The following is a 17,860-nucleotide window of genomic DNA, read 5'->3' as shown; positions in this document are numbered from 1 at the left end:
CCCACATGTCACCTATATACATGCTGGCACCCATGGGTGCCAGCATGTATATGAGTGACAGGTGTGGGCGGAGTGGACGGCGGGAGCCGGCGGGGACTAGCGTGTATGCGGCGGCCGGCGGGTGAGCGGCGAGTGACGTCGGGTGGGGTGGTGTTACAAAGTAACAAAGTTGTTACATTGTAATAACTTTGTTACATTGTAACTGATTAGTATATTTCCGAGGATATTGCGTGGGAACTGGCTTTTAAAGGGACAGGTAAGTATTAATGGTTAATTAAGAATATTAAAGGACTTTTTTCGTGGTTATGTTTTTTGTTCAATTAAAATACTTTTTCTATGTGTTTGTGTGTTTATTTACTTTTAACTCTTAAAGGAAATGGGTAAGGAGTACTACAAGTACCTCTATACTCATTTCTCCTGGGAGGGGGGTGGGCATCTGGGGGACCCCTTTTTAAAGGGGACTCCCAGATGCCACCATGAACCCCTCCCCAGGAAATCGCGGCCTCCACCTCCACCGCCCATCGGAGGTGGAGAAGAGCCCCTTGTCCTTGGATTGGACAAGGGCTCGGAGGGGGAGGGGAAAGCTTGGCTGCCCCTCCCCTTCCGAGACCCCCCCAATCCATGGACCATGCGGGCTGGTATAGTCAGGGTGCGGAGCCCCACGCGGCCGGTGCTCCGCATTCTGGCTATCCCAGTCTGCATGGGGGACAAGGGGTTAAAGAGGTCTGGGAGGGGGGACCAGTGGTGCTCAGCAGAGCTCGAATATTCGAGTAGCTCGAATATTCGAGCTCTTTTTCAGCTATTCGAGCTCGGTATTCGAGCTCCGAATAGCTGGAGCTATTCGAATGGGCTATCCGAGTACACTCGAATAGCCCATTCACTATTCGAGCTATTCGAGCAACCCGGCGCTATTCGAGCTCGGTACCGAGCTCGAATAGCGTCATAGCCCAGATTGATGTCCTTAGAGCCAATCAGAGGGCTCCCAGGCCCTCTGACGGCAGCCAATCACAGAGGGGGACCCTGGCCAGCCCCTACCCTATAAATAGTGGCCGCCATGTTCCGTTTCTCCGTGCTTGCCTGAGACTTGTACAGAGAGAGAGTTGCTCCTTTGTGCTTTGGCTTAGCAAGAGCTCTATTGTGGTCATTTACCTAGCGTTTTTGCTCACATACACCTCCTATACACACCTATATTGTTGTTAGTTATTTAGACATTGTATTTTAGTTAGTAGCTTGTGTGTTACATTAGAGACAGGCAGCTGCTGCAAGCTTACAGGTTTAGGCCTCAGGGGGGCCTTGCCTCTGTGGGCAGCTGTCCTCTGTTTATTTCTCTCATCTATACCAGTATTTCTGCTGTCCTTTACTAATAGTATTGTAGTTATACTGTACTAGGAGTAGGACACTCACTGACTGTCACTGTTTATAGGCTACTAGCTAGCTCCTGCGTGTGTGCACTCACTCACTGTCTGTGTGTACACACACTCTATTTCCTTCTGATTACTGATAGATTATTGTTAGTTAGTTGTACTTACTTACTACTTACTCTTACTGTACCCGTAGGGACACTCACTGTCACTGTTCATATAGGCTACTAGCTCCTGCGTGTGCGCACTGCACTCACTGTCTGAGTGTACACACACAACACACACTCTATTTCCTTCTGATCGCTGATTGATTATCGTAATTAGTTAGTTGTACTTACTGTTACTACTTACTCTTACTGTACTAGGAGTCTAGGACACTCAGTCACTGTCCATAGGCTACTAGCTCCTGCGTGCGTGCACTCACTGTCTGAGTGTACACACACAACACACACTCTATTTCCTTCTGATCGCTGATTGATTATCGTAATTAGTTAGTTCTACTTACTTACTGTTACTACTTACTCTTACTGTACTAGGAGTCTAGGACACTCAGTCACTGTGTTCATAGGCTACTAGCTCCTGCGTGCGTGCACTCACTGTCTGAGTGTACACACACAACACACACTCTATTTCCTTCTGATCGCTGATTGATTATCGTAATTAGTTAGTTCTACTTACTTACTGTTACTACTTACTCTTACTGTACTAGGAGTCTAGGACACTCAGTCACTGTGTTCATAGGCTACTAGCTCCTGCGTGCGTGCACTCACTGTCTGAGTGTACACACACAACACACACTCTATTTCCTTCTGATCGCTGATTGATTATTGTAATTAGTTAGTTCTACTTACTGTTACTAATTACTCTTGCTGTACTAGGAGTCTAGGACACTCAGTCACTGTTCATAGGCTACTAGCTCCTGCGTGCGTGCACTCACTGTCTGAGTGTACACACACCCACACTCCATTTCCTTCTGATCGCTGATTGATTATCGTAATTAGTTAGTTGTACTTACTGTTACTACTTACTCTTACTGTACTAGGAGTCTAGGACACTCAGTCACTGTCCATAGGCTACTAGCTCCTGCGTGCGTGCACTCACTGTCTGAGTGTACACACACAACACACACTCTATTTCCTTCTGATCGCTGATTGATTATCGTAATTAGTTAGTTGTACTTACTGTTACTACTTACTCTTACTGTACTAGGAGTCTAGGACACTCAGTCACTGTCCATAGGCTACTAGCTCCTGCGTGCGTGCACTCACTGTCTGAGTGTACACACACCACCCACACTCTATTTCCTTCTGATCGCTGATTGATTATTGTAATTAGTTAGTTCTACTTACTGTTACTACTTACTCTTACTGTACTAGGAGTCTAGGACACTCAGTCACTGTGTTCATAGGCTACTAGCTCCTGCGTGCGTGCACTCACTGTCTGAGTGTACACACACCCACACTCCATTTCCTTCTGATCGCTGATTGATTATTGTAATTAGTTAGTTCTACTTACTGTTACTACTTACTCTTACTGTACTAGGAGTCTAGGACACTCAGTCACTGTGTTCATAGGCTACTAGCTCCTGCGTGCGTGCACTCACTGTCTGAGTGTACACACACCCACACTCCATTTCCTTCTGATCGCTGATTGATTATTGTAATTAGTTAGTTCTACTTACTGTTACTACTTACTCTTACTGTACTAGGAGTCTAGGACACTCAGTCACTGTGTTCATAGGCTACTAGCTCCTGCGTGCGTGCACTCACTGTCTGAGTGTACACACACAACACACACTCTATTTCCTTCTGATCGCTGATTGATTATCGTAATTAGTTAGTTGTACTTACTGTTACTACTTACTCTTACTGTACTAGGAGTCTAGGACACTCAGTCACTGTCCATAGGCTACTAGCTCCTGCGTGCGTGCACTCACTGTCTGAGTGTACACACACACAACACACACTCTATTTCCTTCTGATCGCTGATTGATTATCGTAATTAGTTAGTTGTACTTACTGTTACTACTTACTCTTACTGTACTAGGAGTCTAGGACACTCAGTCACTGTCCATAGGCTACTAGCTCCTGCGTGCGTGCACTCACTGTCTGAGTGTACACACACCACCCACACTCTATTTCCTTCTGATCGCTGATTGATTATTGTAATTAGTTAGTTCTACTTACTGTTACTACTTACTCTTACTGTACTAGGAGTCTAGGACACTAAGTCACTGTGTTCATAGGCTACTAGCTCCTGCGTGCGTGCACTCACTGTCTGAGTGTACACACACTAAATTTACTTGTGATTACTACTGATTATTGTAACTGCTAGTTGTACTTCCTGACTGTTACTACTTACTTACTGTACTAGGGGACACTCACTCAGTCACCTCACCAACCAACCCACTCCATTAAAGTACCCCACTTTTCACCCGCCCTTTTAAAAAACTTTTGTCTATACGCCCAAAACATTGAAGATGTCTGGAAGTGGCAGCCAGCGCGGTTTGGGCAAGGGGAAGGGCAGCAAGGGAATCAGGAGGAGAGGGAGCAGCATTGTGGCAAGCCGCGGCCGCGGGCGCGCCACCATGCACAGTTCCGCAGCAGCAGCAGCAGCGTCAGTGGCTAACATTCCTCCCATAGCCACTGGCCGTGGACGCCTTGGGCGCCGCCCAGCAGGAGCATCTGCAACTCACGCTGCAGAGACACAGCAGCAGCAGCGTGTAGCACCTGCTCCCATTTTCCTCCAGCCGGGTCGGAAACGTCCCATTGAGGAAAAGGATGCAGACACTGTGGTGCAACTCATGACGGAGGATGAGCAGCCCGCCATCAGCTCTGCATCCGAGGCCTCCACCCTCACCACCACCACCACCACCACCACCACCACCACCCCTGTTCGCAGCAGCCGCCCAGCAGGGCCTGGGGAGGAGGCCAGTTCACCATCAGTCGCCGACCTGTCACTCAGCAGTCTTTTTACCCCAGGCACCATCAGGGTATTGTCTGCTGTTGTTGGCGATTTTGAGGAGGAGATGCTGATGGGCACTTTGGGGGAGGAGGGATTGGACAGCAAGACTGTGGCGACAGTCAAGCGTCCCATCCATGCATCAGGAGAGGAGTTTGGGGGGTCATCATCCCAGCAGGACATGTTTCAGGAGGGGCATGATGATGATGACCCGGTGACAGACAGAGACTGGGTGCCACCACCTCCAGGGGATGTCGTCCTCAGCAGCTCTGAGGAGGAGGAGGAGGATGCGCTTGTGGGCCTTGCAAGGAGGCGCATCATTGCAAGCATTGGCAGCGTCCTACAGCCTGCTGGTGTCTCAGGCTCAGCAGCAGCAGCAGCAGCATCAGCCAGTACCACCACCAGCCGCACCCAAGCCCCCCCCCCAACCACCACAGGGAGACAGGCAGCAGCGCTTCCATGCCGTAGGGGGAAGTTTCTGTCACCAATCTGGCGGTTTTTCACCATGCCCACTGTGTACAGCAAGTACGCCACTTGCAACCACTGTCAGCGGAAGTTGAGCAGAGGTGCAGACCCCTTAAAGTTCAGCACCAGCTCGCTCATCAACCACCTTGCGGCTAAACATTTCCACCAGCATGAGGAGTTCCAGAGGCTGAAGGCATCTGCTGCTGGCAGTGGCACCACACCCATCACTGCACAGCCTTCAGCAGCAGCAGCAGCAACAGCAGCCACCCGCCCTCCTGCTCCTCCAGCAGCACCAGCAGGAGTGCGGAAACGCACTGCTCCTCCCCCCTCTGCAACTCCTGCCGCCGACACTGAGGCCTGTTCTGGCAGCCAGTCCTCAGTGGCCTCCTCTGCTGTGTCTGCTGATTCCCGTGTCAGCAAAAGGCCACGCTTGAGCCTTTTGAGCGAGTCCTTCCAGGGGGTGGTTAGGGCTCTGCCTCCCAGCAGCCGTCGCGTGCGGCAGCTGAACGGCTTGCTGGCACGGGCCATGTGCTCCCAACTCCTGCCGTACACGCTCGTGCAGGAGGGGAGCGACATTCGTGCGCTGCTTGCTTGCGCAGCCCCAGACTGGCAGCTCCCCAGCAGACACTTCTTTGCCCGCAAGGCTATTCCTGCACTGCACCGCTTTGTGATGGCCAATGTGGAGCGAGGGCTGGAGCACGCGGTTGGTGAAAGGGTCCACGTCACCATGGACTCCTGGAGCAGCCGCTTCGGGACAGGCCGCTACCTGTCCTTCACTGTCCACTGGGTCAGCTTGGTGGCAGGGGGTGAGGATGGGAGAGCAGCAGCGGGCACAGCAGCAGCAGCAACACAGTGGGTGGTGCCACCCCGCAGGGTCAGGGGAACTGCAGCAGGTTCCTCCGATCCTCTGCCATCCTCCGGCACACCTGGCCAAACCCCCCGCCTCAGCAGCAGCGTGAAGGCCCGCCACTGCCAAGCGCTGCTGCACTTGGTCAGCCTTGGGAAGACCAAGCTGACGGCAACCCATGTGTTGGCCAAACTCCAGGAGCAGGAGAGGATTTGGCTGACCCCCAGAGGCCTCAGAGTCGGAGAGGTGGTGGCCGACAATGGGGCCAATCTGGTTGCCGCAATAGACAGGGGAAACCTGACCCACATCCCCTGTCTTGCCCACGTGCTGAACCTGGTGGTGCAGAAGTTCCTGCGCACCTACCAGGGGATGGGCGAACTGCTGGAAATGGCAAGGAATGTTGTGAGTCACTTCCGGCGCTCGGCTGCAGCCTGTGCGAGCCTGGAAGACGTGCAAAAGGAGCTGGATCTGCCACGCCATCGGCTGATCCTTGACGTTCCGACTCGCTGGAACTCCACCCTGGCGATGTTGAAGCGTCTGGTTGAACAGAGGCACGCTGTCAACCAGTACCTTGCCCTGGCCACTGTTTCCGCAGCTCAGAGAAGGGACAAGACCAGCAACATCCCGTCCATCGTCCCCGATGATGACTGGAGGCACATGCAGCAGGTGTGCTTTGTGCTGGCTCCCTTCCTGCAGGCCACAAACATGGTGAGCAGGGACCATGCTATGGTCTGCGAGTGGGTGCCCCTGGTTTGTCTGCTGAACAGGGCCCTCGATGCTTTGCTGGAACAGGGAGCGGCAGCCTTGGACCAGCAGGAGCGGCAACCAGCTGCGCAGTCCACCTCTGAGGGGGAGGAGGAGGAGGACTTGGTGGAGGTCCCTGACCTGGCTGCTGATGAGGGGGATCAGCACAGCGCAGCTGAGTTGGTGCGGGGGTGGAGAGAGGATGAGGCGGCAGAGGAGGAGGATGAGGACAGCACTGACGTCGATGTGCCAGCAGACGTGGCCCGCCTCTTCCCAATGGCAGCGCACATGCTGACATGCCTGCGCAGGGACCCCAGGGTGATCCAGATGAAGCAGAGGGAGGACATCTGGATCAGCATGATGTTGGACCCACGCCTCAAGGGGAAGTTGAGCCAGTTCCTGCCGCCTGCAGGAGGAGACCCAGCGCAACAAATAAGGAGCTTGCAGCAGGCCCTTGTTGAGCGCTTGGAGGAAGCCTTCCCCCAGCCTTCCACCCCCACTGTCCAGCAGCCAGAACAGAGGCAGCAGCAGGTGCCTGCATCCAGCAGCAGCAAGCGCCCCACAGACCTGCTGTCTCTCAGCCACGAGCTCTACAGGACTGTAGAGGCTCCGGCAGCAGTGACTAGAGAGGAGATGCATGCAGCAGCATCCTCCTCCGGTCACAGCCAGCGCCTGACCCGCATGGTGGCTGACTACATGGGGTCGTACAGCGGGCTTGACAGCGATGCCCCTGTTGATCCCATGGAGTATTGGGTCAAGCGCATGGAGATCTGGAGCGAGCTGGCGCAGTACGCCCTGGAAGTGCTGTCCTGCCCCCCTTCCAGCGTGCTGTCCGAGCGCTGCTTCAGTGCAGCTGGTGGCGTGGTCACCGAGAAACGCTCACGTCTGTCTCACAAGTCTGTGGACAGACTGACGTTTCTCAAGATGAACCAGGCGTGGGTGGAAGGCGAGTTCCTGGCCCCTGTTGTCGGCGAGAGGGGGACATGAACTGGCTGCCGGAACCATCGTTAATGTGCCTTACCACCCTTTACCACCTCCTGGCTCCTGCTCACTAAGCCAGCCTGGTTCACTTTGACTATTACGTCGCCTGCAGCCACACATTTTACACCTACAGTGGGCTGCTGTGTACTGCCCTTCTGCTGTCTGTCTGTGTTTCCCACTGCCAGGGTACACAGAATTACCTTCTTCTGCTGCCACTCTGCCACCAGCTATTACGTCAAACAATAGCTATATTGGTTGCAAAACCAAAACCAAACAAACCATTAAAAAAAAAAAAGGTTTAATTTTTCTGAGGTGCCCGGGTTGAAAACTGTGTTGTTCCAGTTGTGTATTGGACACAATGTGGGCTCCACGACCGCTGTCTGGGACCTCCTGTTGTGTTTATTTACAGCCCTGGTATCACCGCTAGGTACCAGGGCTATTATGTCATGCTGCCTACCTGCTGCCACACTCACACTGCTCCTCCATACCTCCTCCTGCTGCTGCTGCTGCTGTCTGTCTGTGTTTCCCACTGCCAGGGTACACAGATGATTTACCTTCTGCTGCCACTCTGCCACCAGCTATTACGTCAAACAATAGCTGCTCGCCTACTCCTCCATTCCTCCTCCTGCTGCTGCTGTCTGTCTGTGTTTCCCACTGCCAGGGTACACAGAATTACCTTCTTCTGCTGCCACTCTGCCACCAGCTATTACGTCAAACAATAGCTATATTGGTTGTAAAACCAAAAACCAAAAAACCATAAAAAAAAAAAAAGGTTTAATTTTTCTGAGGTGCCCGGGTTGAAAACTGTGTTGTCCCAGTTGTGTATTGGACACAATGTGGGCTGCACGACCGCTGTCTGGGACCTCCTGTTGTGTTTATTTACAGCCCTGGTATCACCGCTAGGTACCAGGGCTATTATGTCACGCTGCCTACCTGCTGCCACACTCACACTACTCCTCCATACCTCCTCCTGCTGCTGCTGCTGCTGTCTGTCTGTGTTTCCCACTGCCAGGGTACACTACACAGATGATTTACCTTCTGCTGCCACTCTGCCACCAGCTATTACGTCAAACAATAGCTGCTCACATTACTCCTCCATTCCTCCTGCTGCTGTTGCTGTCTGTCTGTGTTTCCCACTGCCAGGGTACACAGAATTACCTTCTTCTGCTGCCACTCTGCCACCAGCTATTACGTCAAACAATAGCTATATTGGTTGTAAAACCAAAAACCAAAAAACCATAAAAAAAAAAAAGGTTTAATTTTTCTGAGGTGCCCGGGTTGAAAACTGTGTTGTCCCAGTTGTGTATTGGACACAATGTGGGCTGCACGACCGCTGTCTGGGACCTCCTGTTGTGTTTATTTACAGCCCTGGTATCACCGCTAGGTACCAGGGCTATTATGTCACGCTGCCTACCTGCTGCCACACTCACACTACTCCTCCATACCTCCTCCTGCTGCTGCTGCTGCTGTCTGTCTGTGTTTCCCACTGCCAGGGTACACTACACAGATGATTTACCTTCTGCTGCCACTCTGCCACCAGCTATTACGTCAAACAATAGCTGCTCACATTACTCCTCCATTCCTCCTGCTGCTGTTGCTGTCTGTCTGTGTTTCCCACTGCCAGGGTACACAGAATTACCTTCTTCTGCTGCCACTCTGCCACCAGCTATTACGTCAAACAGTAGCTATATTGGTTGTAAAACCAAAAACCAAAAAACCATAAAAAAAAAAAAAAAGGTTTAATTTTTCTGAAGAGCCCGGGTTGAAAACTGTGTTGTCCCAGTTGTGTATTGGACACAATGTGGGCTGCACGACCGCTGTCTGGGACCTCCTGTTGTGTTTATTTACAGCCCTGGTATCACCGCTAGGTACCAGGGCTATTATGTCACGCTGCCTACCTGCTGCCACACTCACACTGCTCCTCCATACCTCCTCCTGCTGCTGCTGCTGCTGTCTGTCTGTGTTTCCCACTGCCAGGGTACACAGATGATTTACCTTCTGCTGCCACTCTGCCACCAGCTATTACGTCAAACAATAGCTGCTCGCCTACTCCTCCATTCCTCCTCCTGCTGCTGCTGTCTGTCTGTGTTTCCCACTGCCAGGGTACACAGAATTACCTTCTTCTGCTGCCACTCTGCCACCAGCTATTACGTCAAACAATAGCTATATTGGTTGCAAAACCAAAACCAAACAAACCATTAAAAAAAAAAAAAAGGTTTAATTTTTCTGAGGTGCCCGGGTTGAAAACTGTGTTGTCCCAGTTGTGTATTGGACACAATGTGGGCTGCACGACCGCTGTCTGGGACCTCCTGTTGTGTTTATTTACAGCCCTGGTATCACCGCTAGGTACCAGGGCTATTATGTCACGCTGCCTACCTGCTGCCACACTCACACTACTCCTCCATACCTCCTCCTGCTGCTGCTGCTGCTGTCTGTCTGTGTTTCCCACTGCCAGGGTACACTACACAGATGATTTACCTTCTGCTGCCACTCTGCCACCAGCTGTTACGTCAAACAATAGCTGCTCACATTACTCCTCCATTCCTCCTGCTGCTGTTGCTGTCTGTCTGTGTTTCCCACTGCCAGGGTACACAGAATTACCTTCTGCTGCCACTCTGCCACCAGCTATTACGTCAAACAATAGCTATATTGGTTGCAAAACCAAAACCAAACAAACCATTAAAAAAAAAAAAAAGGTTTAATTTTTCTGAGGTGCCCGGGTTGAAAACTGTGTTGTCCCAGTTGTGTATTGGACACAATGTGGGCTGCACAACCGCTGTCTGGGACCTCCAGTTGTGTTTATTTACAGCCCTGGTATCACCGCTAGGTACCAGGGCTATTATGTCACGGCGAGCTGCCTGCCTCATTGACTGCCTGCTGCCACACACTCATCCTCCTCCTCCTGCTGCTGAATTTACCTCCTGCTGTCTTTGTAATTCCACTGCCAGGGAGCACATACAATGGCGCTTCCAACATGCGTGCGCCCACCAGCTATTTGTTACGCTCAAAAATAGCTGCATTTCTTTAAAAAAAAAATTGAAAAGAGAAATACGTGAAGAAGAAGAAGACGATATTGAAAAAGAAGGAGAAGGAGAAGATGAAGATGAAGAAGAAGATGAAGAAGAAGATGAAGAAGATGATGAAGAAGAAGATGAAAAAGAAGAAGAAGATGAAGAAGATGAAGAAGAAGAAGATGATGAAGAAGAAGAAGATGAAGAAGAAGAAGATGAAGAAGATGATGAAGAAGATGAAGAAGAAGAAGAAGAAGAAGAAGATGAAGAAGAAGAAGAAGAAGATGAAGAAGAAGAAGAAGAAGATGAAGAAGAAGAAGAAGATGAAGAAGAAGAAGATGAAGAAGATGAAGATGAAGAAGAAGAAGAAGATGAAGAAGATGAAGATGAAGAAGAAGATGATGATGAAGAAGAAGATGATGATGAAGAAGAAGAAGATGATGAAGAAGAAGAAGAAGAAGAAGAAGAAGAAGAAGAAGAAGAAGACAATATAGAAGAAGAAGAAGAAGAAGATATAGAAGAAGAAAATCTAGAAGAAGAAGAAGAAAGATAAAGAAGAAGAAGAACAAGTATATACAGTAACACTACTGAACAAAATTAAGGACACAACTTCTCTTTCCACATTTTTTTTTAAAGGAACATCCCCACATAATCACTTGCTGTTGTTACTTGGAAAAAAAGATGTTTCTTGCATCATTCACCCTCAAAACAAGTGTTGGAAGCTATTTAAGGCCAATTCGAATAGTCAGCTCGAATAGTGAGCTCGAATACCGACTCGAATAGTGAGCTCGAAGTCCGAGGTCGAATCGAATAGTAAAAATTATTCGACTCGAATATACGACTGACCTCGAATAATTTACTATTCGAATTCGACCAAACTCGAATTTTAAAAAGGGGTATTTGAGCATCACTAGGGGGGACCCCACGTCGTTTTTTTTTTATATTTCCCACACTCAGAACGAAGTAAGTAAAACTCTTCCCACTTGGGGGAATCTATGAAAATAAAACACTATTGTTACCTGTGCAAAAAAAACTGACATTTTCCGCATTTAAAAGACATTTTCGCCCTTGAAACTTAAAAATCGATTTTCTCAAAAACTATAAGGTCTTTTTGAAAAAAAAATTTTCCTCTTATTCCCACTGATCCCCTTAATATACCCTGTGAATTTGGTGTTCCTAAATTTTAAGCAGGCTTTGCTATTAACCGTTAAAGTCGGCGGGTTTTTAAATGTATATATTTTTCCTTTGAAACTTTAACATCGATTTTCTCAAAAACTATAAGGTCTTTTTGAAAAAAAAAATGTTCCTCTTATTCCTTCTGATCTCCTTAATATATTCTCCAAATTTGAGGCTCTTAGCACTTAAGGGGGCTTTGCTATTAACCCTTAAAGTCGGCGGCTACCTAACATTGATCCATGCGTCAACTTTTCCGCTTGGCAGCATGACCTTACGCATTAATTGCTAGTAGGATCTTCCGCGTAAGCCTATAACGTAATAACCCGAATTACGGTATACTTACGCGTAATTGCGTAAGTGCTATGCGTAATTATAGACATGTACCGAAATTGAATGTCTATGCCGTAAGCGTAATTTCGTAATGCGTAATAGCGTAAAATTACGCGTAATGATCCGTAAGCGTAGCTTTCTCCATTACGACCAGCACTGGCAGAAGGTAAATCTGTGTACCCTGGCAGTGGGAAACACAGACAGACAGCAGAAGGGCAGTACACAGCAGCCCACTGTAGGTGTAAAATGTGTGGCTGCAGGCGACGTAATAGTCAAAGTGAACCAGGCTGGCTTAGTGAGCAGGAGCCAGGAGGTGGTAAAGGGTGGTAAGGCACATTAACGATGGTTCTTAGCCAGTTCATGTCCCCCTCTCGCCGACAACAGGGGCCAGGAACTCGCCTTCCACCCACGCCTGGTTCAGCTTGAGAAACGTCAGTCTGTCCACAGACTTGTGAGACAGACGTGAGCGTTTCTCGGTGACCACACCACCAGCTGCACTGAAGCAGCGCTCGGACAGCACGCTGGAAGGGGGGCAGGACAGCACTTCCAGGGCGTACTGCGCCAGCTCGCTCCAGATCTCCAGGCGCTTGACCCAATACTCCATGGGATCAACAGGGGCATCGCTGTCAAGCCCGCTGTAGGACCCCATGTAGTCAGCCACCATGCGGGTCAGGCGCTGGCTGTGACCGGTGGAGGATGCTGCTGCATGCACCTCCTCTCTAGTCACTGCTGCCGGAGCCTCTACAGTCCTGTAGAGCTCGTGGCTGAGAGACAGCAGGTCTGTGGGGCGCTTGCTGCTGGATGCAGGCACCTGCTGCTGCCTCTGTGCTGGCTGCTGGACAGTGGGGGTGGAAGGCTGGGGGAAGGCTTCCTCCAAGCGCGCAACAAGGGCCTGCTGCAAGCTCCTTATTTGTTGCGCTGGGTCTCCTCCTGCAGGCGGCAGGAACTGGCTCAACTTCCCCTTGAGGCGTGGGTCCAACATCATGCTGATCCAGATGTCCTCCCTCTGCTTCATCTGGATCACCCTGGGGTCTCTGCGCAGGCACGTCAGCATGTGCGCTGCCATTGGGAAGAGGCGGGCCACGTCTGCTGGCACATCGATGGCAGTGCTGCTGTCCTCATCCTCCTCCTCTGCCTCGTCAGCCTCATCCTCTCTCCACCCCCGCACCAACTCAGCTGCACTGTGCTGCTCCCCCTCATCAGCAGCAAGGTCTGGGACCTCCACCAAGTCCTCCTCCTCCTCCCCCTCAGAGGTGGACTGTGCAGCTGCTTGCCGCTCCTGCTGGTCCAAGGCTGCCGCTCCCTGTTCCAGCAAAGCATCGAGGGCCCTGTTCAGCAGACAAACCAGGGGCACCCACTCGCAGACCATAGCATGGTCCCTGCTCACCATGTTAGTGGCCTGCAGAAAGGGAGCCAGCACTAAGCACACCTGCTGCATGTGCCTCCAGTCATCATCGGGGACGATGGACGGGATGTTGCTGGTCTTGTCCCTTCTCTGAGCGGCGGAAACAGTGGCCAGGGCAAGGTACTGGTTGACAGCGTGCTTCTGTTCAACCAGACGCTCCAACATCGCCAGGGTGGAGTTCCAGCGAGTCGGAACGTCAAGGATCAGCCGATGGCGTGGCAGATCCAGCTCCTTTTGCACGTCTTCCAGGCTCGCACAGGCTGCAGCCGAGCGCCGGAAGTGACGCACAACGTTCCTTGCCGTTTCCAGCAGTTCGCCCATCCCCTGGTAGGTGCGCAAGAACTTCTGCACTACCAGGTTCAGCACGTGGGCAAGACAGGGGATGTGGGTCAGGTTTCCCCTGTCTATTGCGGCAACCAGATTGGCCCCATTGTCGGCCACCACCTCTCCGACTCTGAGGCCTCTGGGGGTCAGCCAAATCCTCTCCTGCTCCTGGAGTTTGGCCAACACATGGGTTGCCGTCAGCTTGGTCTTCCCAAGGCTGACCAAGTGCAGCAGCGCTTGGCAGTGGCGGGCCTTCACGCTGCTGCTGAGGCGGGGGGTTTGGCCAGGTGTGCCGGAGGATGGCAGAGGATCGGAGGAACCTGCTGCAGTTCCCCTGACCCTGCGGGGTGGCACCACCCACTGTGTTGCTGCTGCTGCTGTGCCCGCTGCTGCTCTCCCATCCTCACCCCCTTCCACCAAGCTGACCCAGTGGACAGTGAAGGACAGGTAGCGGCCTGTCCCGAAGCGGCTGCTCCAGGAGTCCATGGTGACGTGGACCCTTTCACCAACCGCGTGCTCCAGCCCTCGCTCCACATTGGCCATCACAAAGCGGTGCAGTGCAGGAATGGCCTTGCGGGAGAAAAAGTGTCTGCTGGGGAGCTGCCAGTCTGGGGCTGCGCAAGCAAGCAGCGCACGAATGTCGCTCCCCTCCTGCACGAGCGTGTACGGCAGGAGTTGGGAGCACATGGCCCGTGCCAGCAAGCCGTTCAGCTGCCGCACGCGACGGCTGCTGGGAGGCAGAGCCCTAACCACCCCCTGGAAGGACTCGCTCAAAAGGCTCTGGCGTGGCCTTTTGCTGGCACGGGAATCAGCAGACACAGCGGAGGAGGCCACTGAGGACTGGCTGCCAGAACAGGCCTCAGTGTCGGCGGCAGGAGTTGCAGAGGGGGGAGGAGCAGTGCGTTTCCGCACTCCTGCTGGTGCTGCTGGAGGAGCAGGAGGGCGGGTGGCTGCTGTTGCTGCTGCTGCTGAAGGCTGTGCAGTGATGGGTGTGGTGCCACTGCCAGCACCAGATGCCTTCAGCCTCTGGAACTCCTGATGCTGGTGGAAATGTTTCGCAGCAAGGTGGTTGATGAGCGAGCTGGTGCAGAACTTTAAGGGGTCTGCACCTCTGCTCAACTTCCGCTGACAGTGGTTGCAAGTGGCGTACTTGCTGTACACTGTGGGCATGGTGAAAAAGCGCCAGATTGGTGACAGAAACATCCCCCTACGGCAAGGAAGCGCTGCTGCCTGTCTCCCTGTGGTGGTTGGGGGGGGGGGCTTGGGGGGCTTGGGTGCGGCTGGTGGTGGTACTGGCAGATGCTGCTGCTGCTGCTGCTGAGCCTGAGACACCAGCAGGCTGTGGGACCTGCCTACTGCTGCTGCCAATGCTTGCAATGATGCGCCTCCTTGCAAGGCCCACAAGAGCATCCTCCTCCTCCTCCTCAGAGCTGCTGAGGACGACATCCCCTGGAGGTGGTGGCACCCAGTCTCTGTCTGTCACCGGGTCATCAACATCCTCCCCCTCCTGAAACATGTCCTGCTGGGATGAGGACCCCCCAAACTCCTCTCCTGATGCATGGATGGGCTGCTTGACTGTCGCCACAGTCTTGCTGTCCAATCCCTCATCCCCCAAAGTGCCCATCAGCATCTCCTCCTCAAGATCGCCAACAACAGCAGACAATTTACTCATGATGCCTGGGGTCAAAAGACTGCTGAATGACAGGTCGGCGAGTGACGGTGAACTGGCCTCCTCCCCAGACCCTGCTGGGCGGCTGCTGCGAACAGGGGTGGTGGTGGTGGTGGTGAGGGTGGAGGCCTCAGATGCAGAGCTGATGGCGGGCTGCTCATCCTCCGTCATGAGTTGCACCACAGTGTCTGCATGCTTTTCCTCAATGGGACGTTTCCGACCCGGCTGGAGGAAAATCGGAGCAGGTGCTACACGCTGCTGCTGCTGTGTCTCTGCAGCGTGAGTTGCAGATGCTCCTGCTGGGCGGCGCCCAAGGCGTCCACGGCCAGTGGCTATGGGAGGAATGTTAGCCACTGACGCTGCTGCTGCTGCTGCGGAACTGTGCATGGTGGCGCGCCCGCGCCCGCGGCTTGCCACAATGCTGCTCCCTCTCCTCCTGATTCCCTTGCTGCCCTTCCCCTTGCCCAAACCGCGCTGGCTGCCACTTCCAGACATCTTCGATGTTTTGGGCGTATAGACAAAAGTTTTTTAAAAGGGCGGGTGAAAAGTGGGGTACTTTAATGGAGTGGGTTGGTGGGTGAGGTGACTGAGTGAGTGTCCCTAGTACAGTAAGTAAGTAGTAACAGTCAGGAAGTACAACTAGCAGTTACAATAATCAGTAGTAATCACAAGTAAATTTAGTGTGTGTACACTACAGACAGTGAGTGCACGCACGCGCAAACACGCGCAGGAGCTAGCCTATGAACAGTGACTGAGTGAGTGTCCCTAGTACAGTAAGTAAGTAAGTAGTAACAGTCAGTAAGTACAACTAACTAATTACGATAATCAATCAGTTATCAGAAGGAAATAGAGTGTGTGTAGTGTGTACACAGACAGTGAGTGCGCACACGCAGGAGCTAGTAGCCTATGAACAGTGACTGAGTGTCCTAGACTCCTAGTACAGTAAGTAGTAACAGTAAGTACAACTAACTAATTACAATAATCAATCAGTTATCAGAAGGAAATAGAGTGTGTGTAGTGTGTACACAGACAGTGAGTGCACACACGCAGGAGCTAGTAGCCTATGAACAGTGACTGAGTGTCCTAGACTCCTAGTACAGTAAGTAGTAACAGTAAGTACAACTAACTAATTACAATAAGCAATCAGTTATCAGAAGGAAATAGAGTGTGTGTAGTGTGTGTACACAGACAGTGAGTGCACACACGCAGGAGCTAGTAGCCTATGAACAAACAGTGACTGAGTGTCCTAGACTCCTAGTACAGTAAGAGTAAGTAGTAACAGTAAGTACAACTAACTAATTACAATAATCAATCAGTTATCAGAAGGAAATAGAGTGTGTGTAGTGTGTGTACACAGACAGTGAGTGCACACACGCAGGAGCTAGTAGCCTATGAACAGTGACTGAGTGTCCTAGACTCCTAGTACAGTAAGAGTAAGTAGTAACAGTAAGTACAACTAACTAATTACAATAAGCAATCAGTTATCAGAAGGAAATAGAGTGTGTGTAGTGTGTGTACACAGACAGTGAGTGCACACACGCAGGAGCTAGTAGCCTATGAACAGTGACTGAGTGTCCTAGACTCCTAGTACAGTAAGAGTAAGTAGTAACAGTAAGTACAACTAACTAATTACAATAAGCAATCAGTTATCAGAAGGAAATAGAGTGTGTGTAGTGTGTGTACACAGACAGTGAGTGCACACACGCAGGAGCTAGTAGCCTATGAACAGTGACTGAGTGTCCTAGACTCCTAGTACAGTAAGTAGTAACAGTAAGTACAACTAACTAATTACAATAATCAATCAGTTATCAGAAGGAAATAGAGTGTGTGTAGTGTGTACACAGACAGTGAGTGCACACACGCAGGAGCTAGTAGCCTATGAACAGTGACTGAGTGTCCTAGACTCCTAGTACAGTAAGTAGTAACAGTAAGTACAACTAACTAATTACAATAATCAATCAGTTATCAGAAGGAAATAGAGTGTGTGTAGTGTGTACACAGACAGTGAGTGCACACACGCAGGAGCTAGTAGCCTATGAACAGTGACTGAGTGTCCTAGACTCCTAGTACAGTAAGTAGTAACAGTGAGTACAACTAACTAATTACAATATTCAATTACAATAATCAATCAGTTATCAGAACTTGGAAATAGAGTGTGTGTAGTGTGTACACAGACAGTGAGTGCACACACGCAGGAGCAGCTAGTAGCCTATGAACAGTGACAGTGAGTGTCCTAGTACAGTTACAGTATATAACTACAATACTAATACAATCAGTAGTAAAGGACAGCAGAAATACTGGTATAGAATAGAGAGAAATAAACAGAGGACAGGAGGACAGCTGCCCACACAGGCAGGCCCTGAGGCCTAAAGCTGTAAGCCTGCAGCAGCTGGCCTGTCTCTATGTAACACAAAAGCTACTAACTAAAATACAATGTCTAACTAACTAACAACAATATAGGTGTATATAGGAGGTGTATGTGAGCAAAAACGCTAGGTAAATGACCACAATAAAGCTCTTGCTAAGCCAAAGCACAAAGGAGCAACTCTCTCTCTATGCAAGTCTCAGGCAAGGACGGAGAAACGT

The sequence above is a fragment of the Hyperolius riggenbachi genome, chromosome 3 (assembly GCF_040937935.1).
Source record: "Hyperolius riggenbachi isolate aHypRig1 chromosome 3, aHypRig1.pri, whole genome shotgun sequence".
Lineage (NCBI taxonomy): Eukaryota > Metazoa > Chordata > Amphibia > Anura > Hyperoliidae > Hyperolius > Hyperolius riggenbachi.
This window is presented reverse-complemented; position numbering follows the sequence as displayed.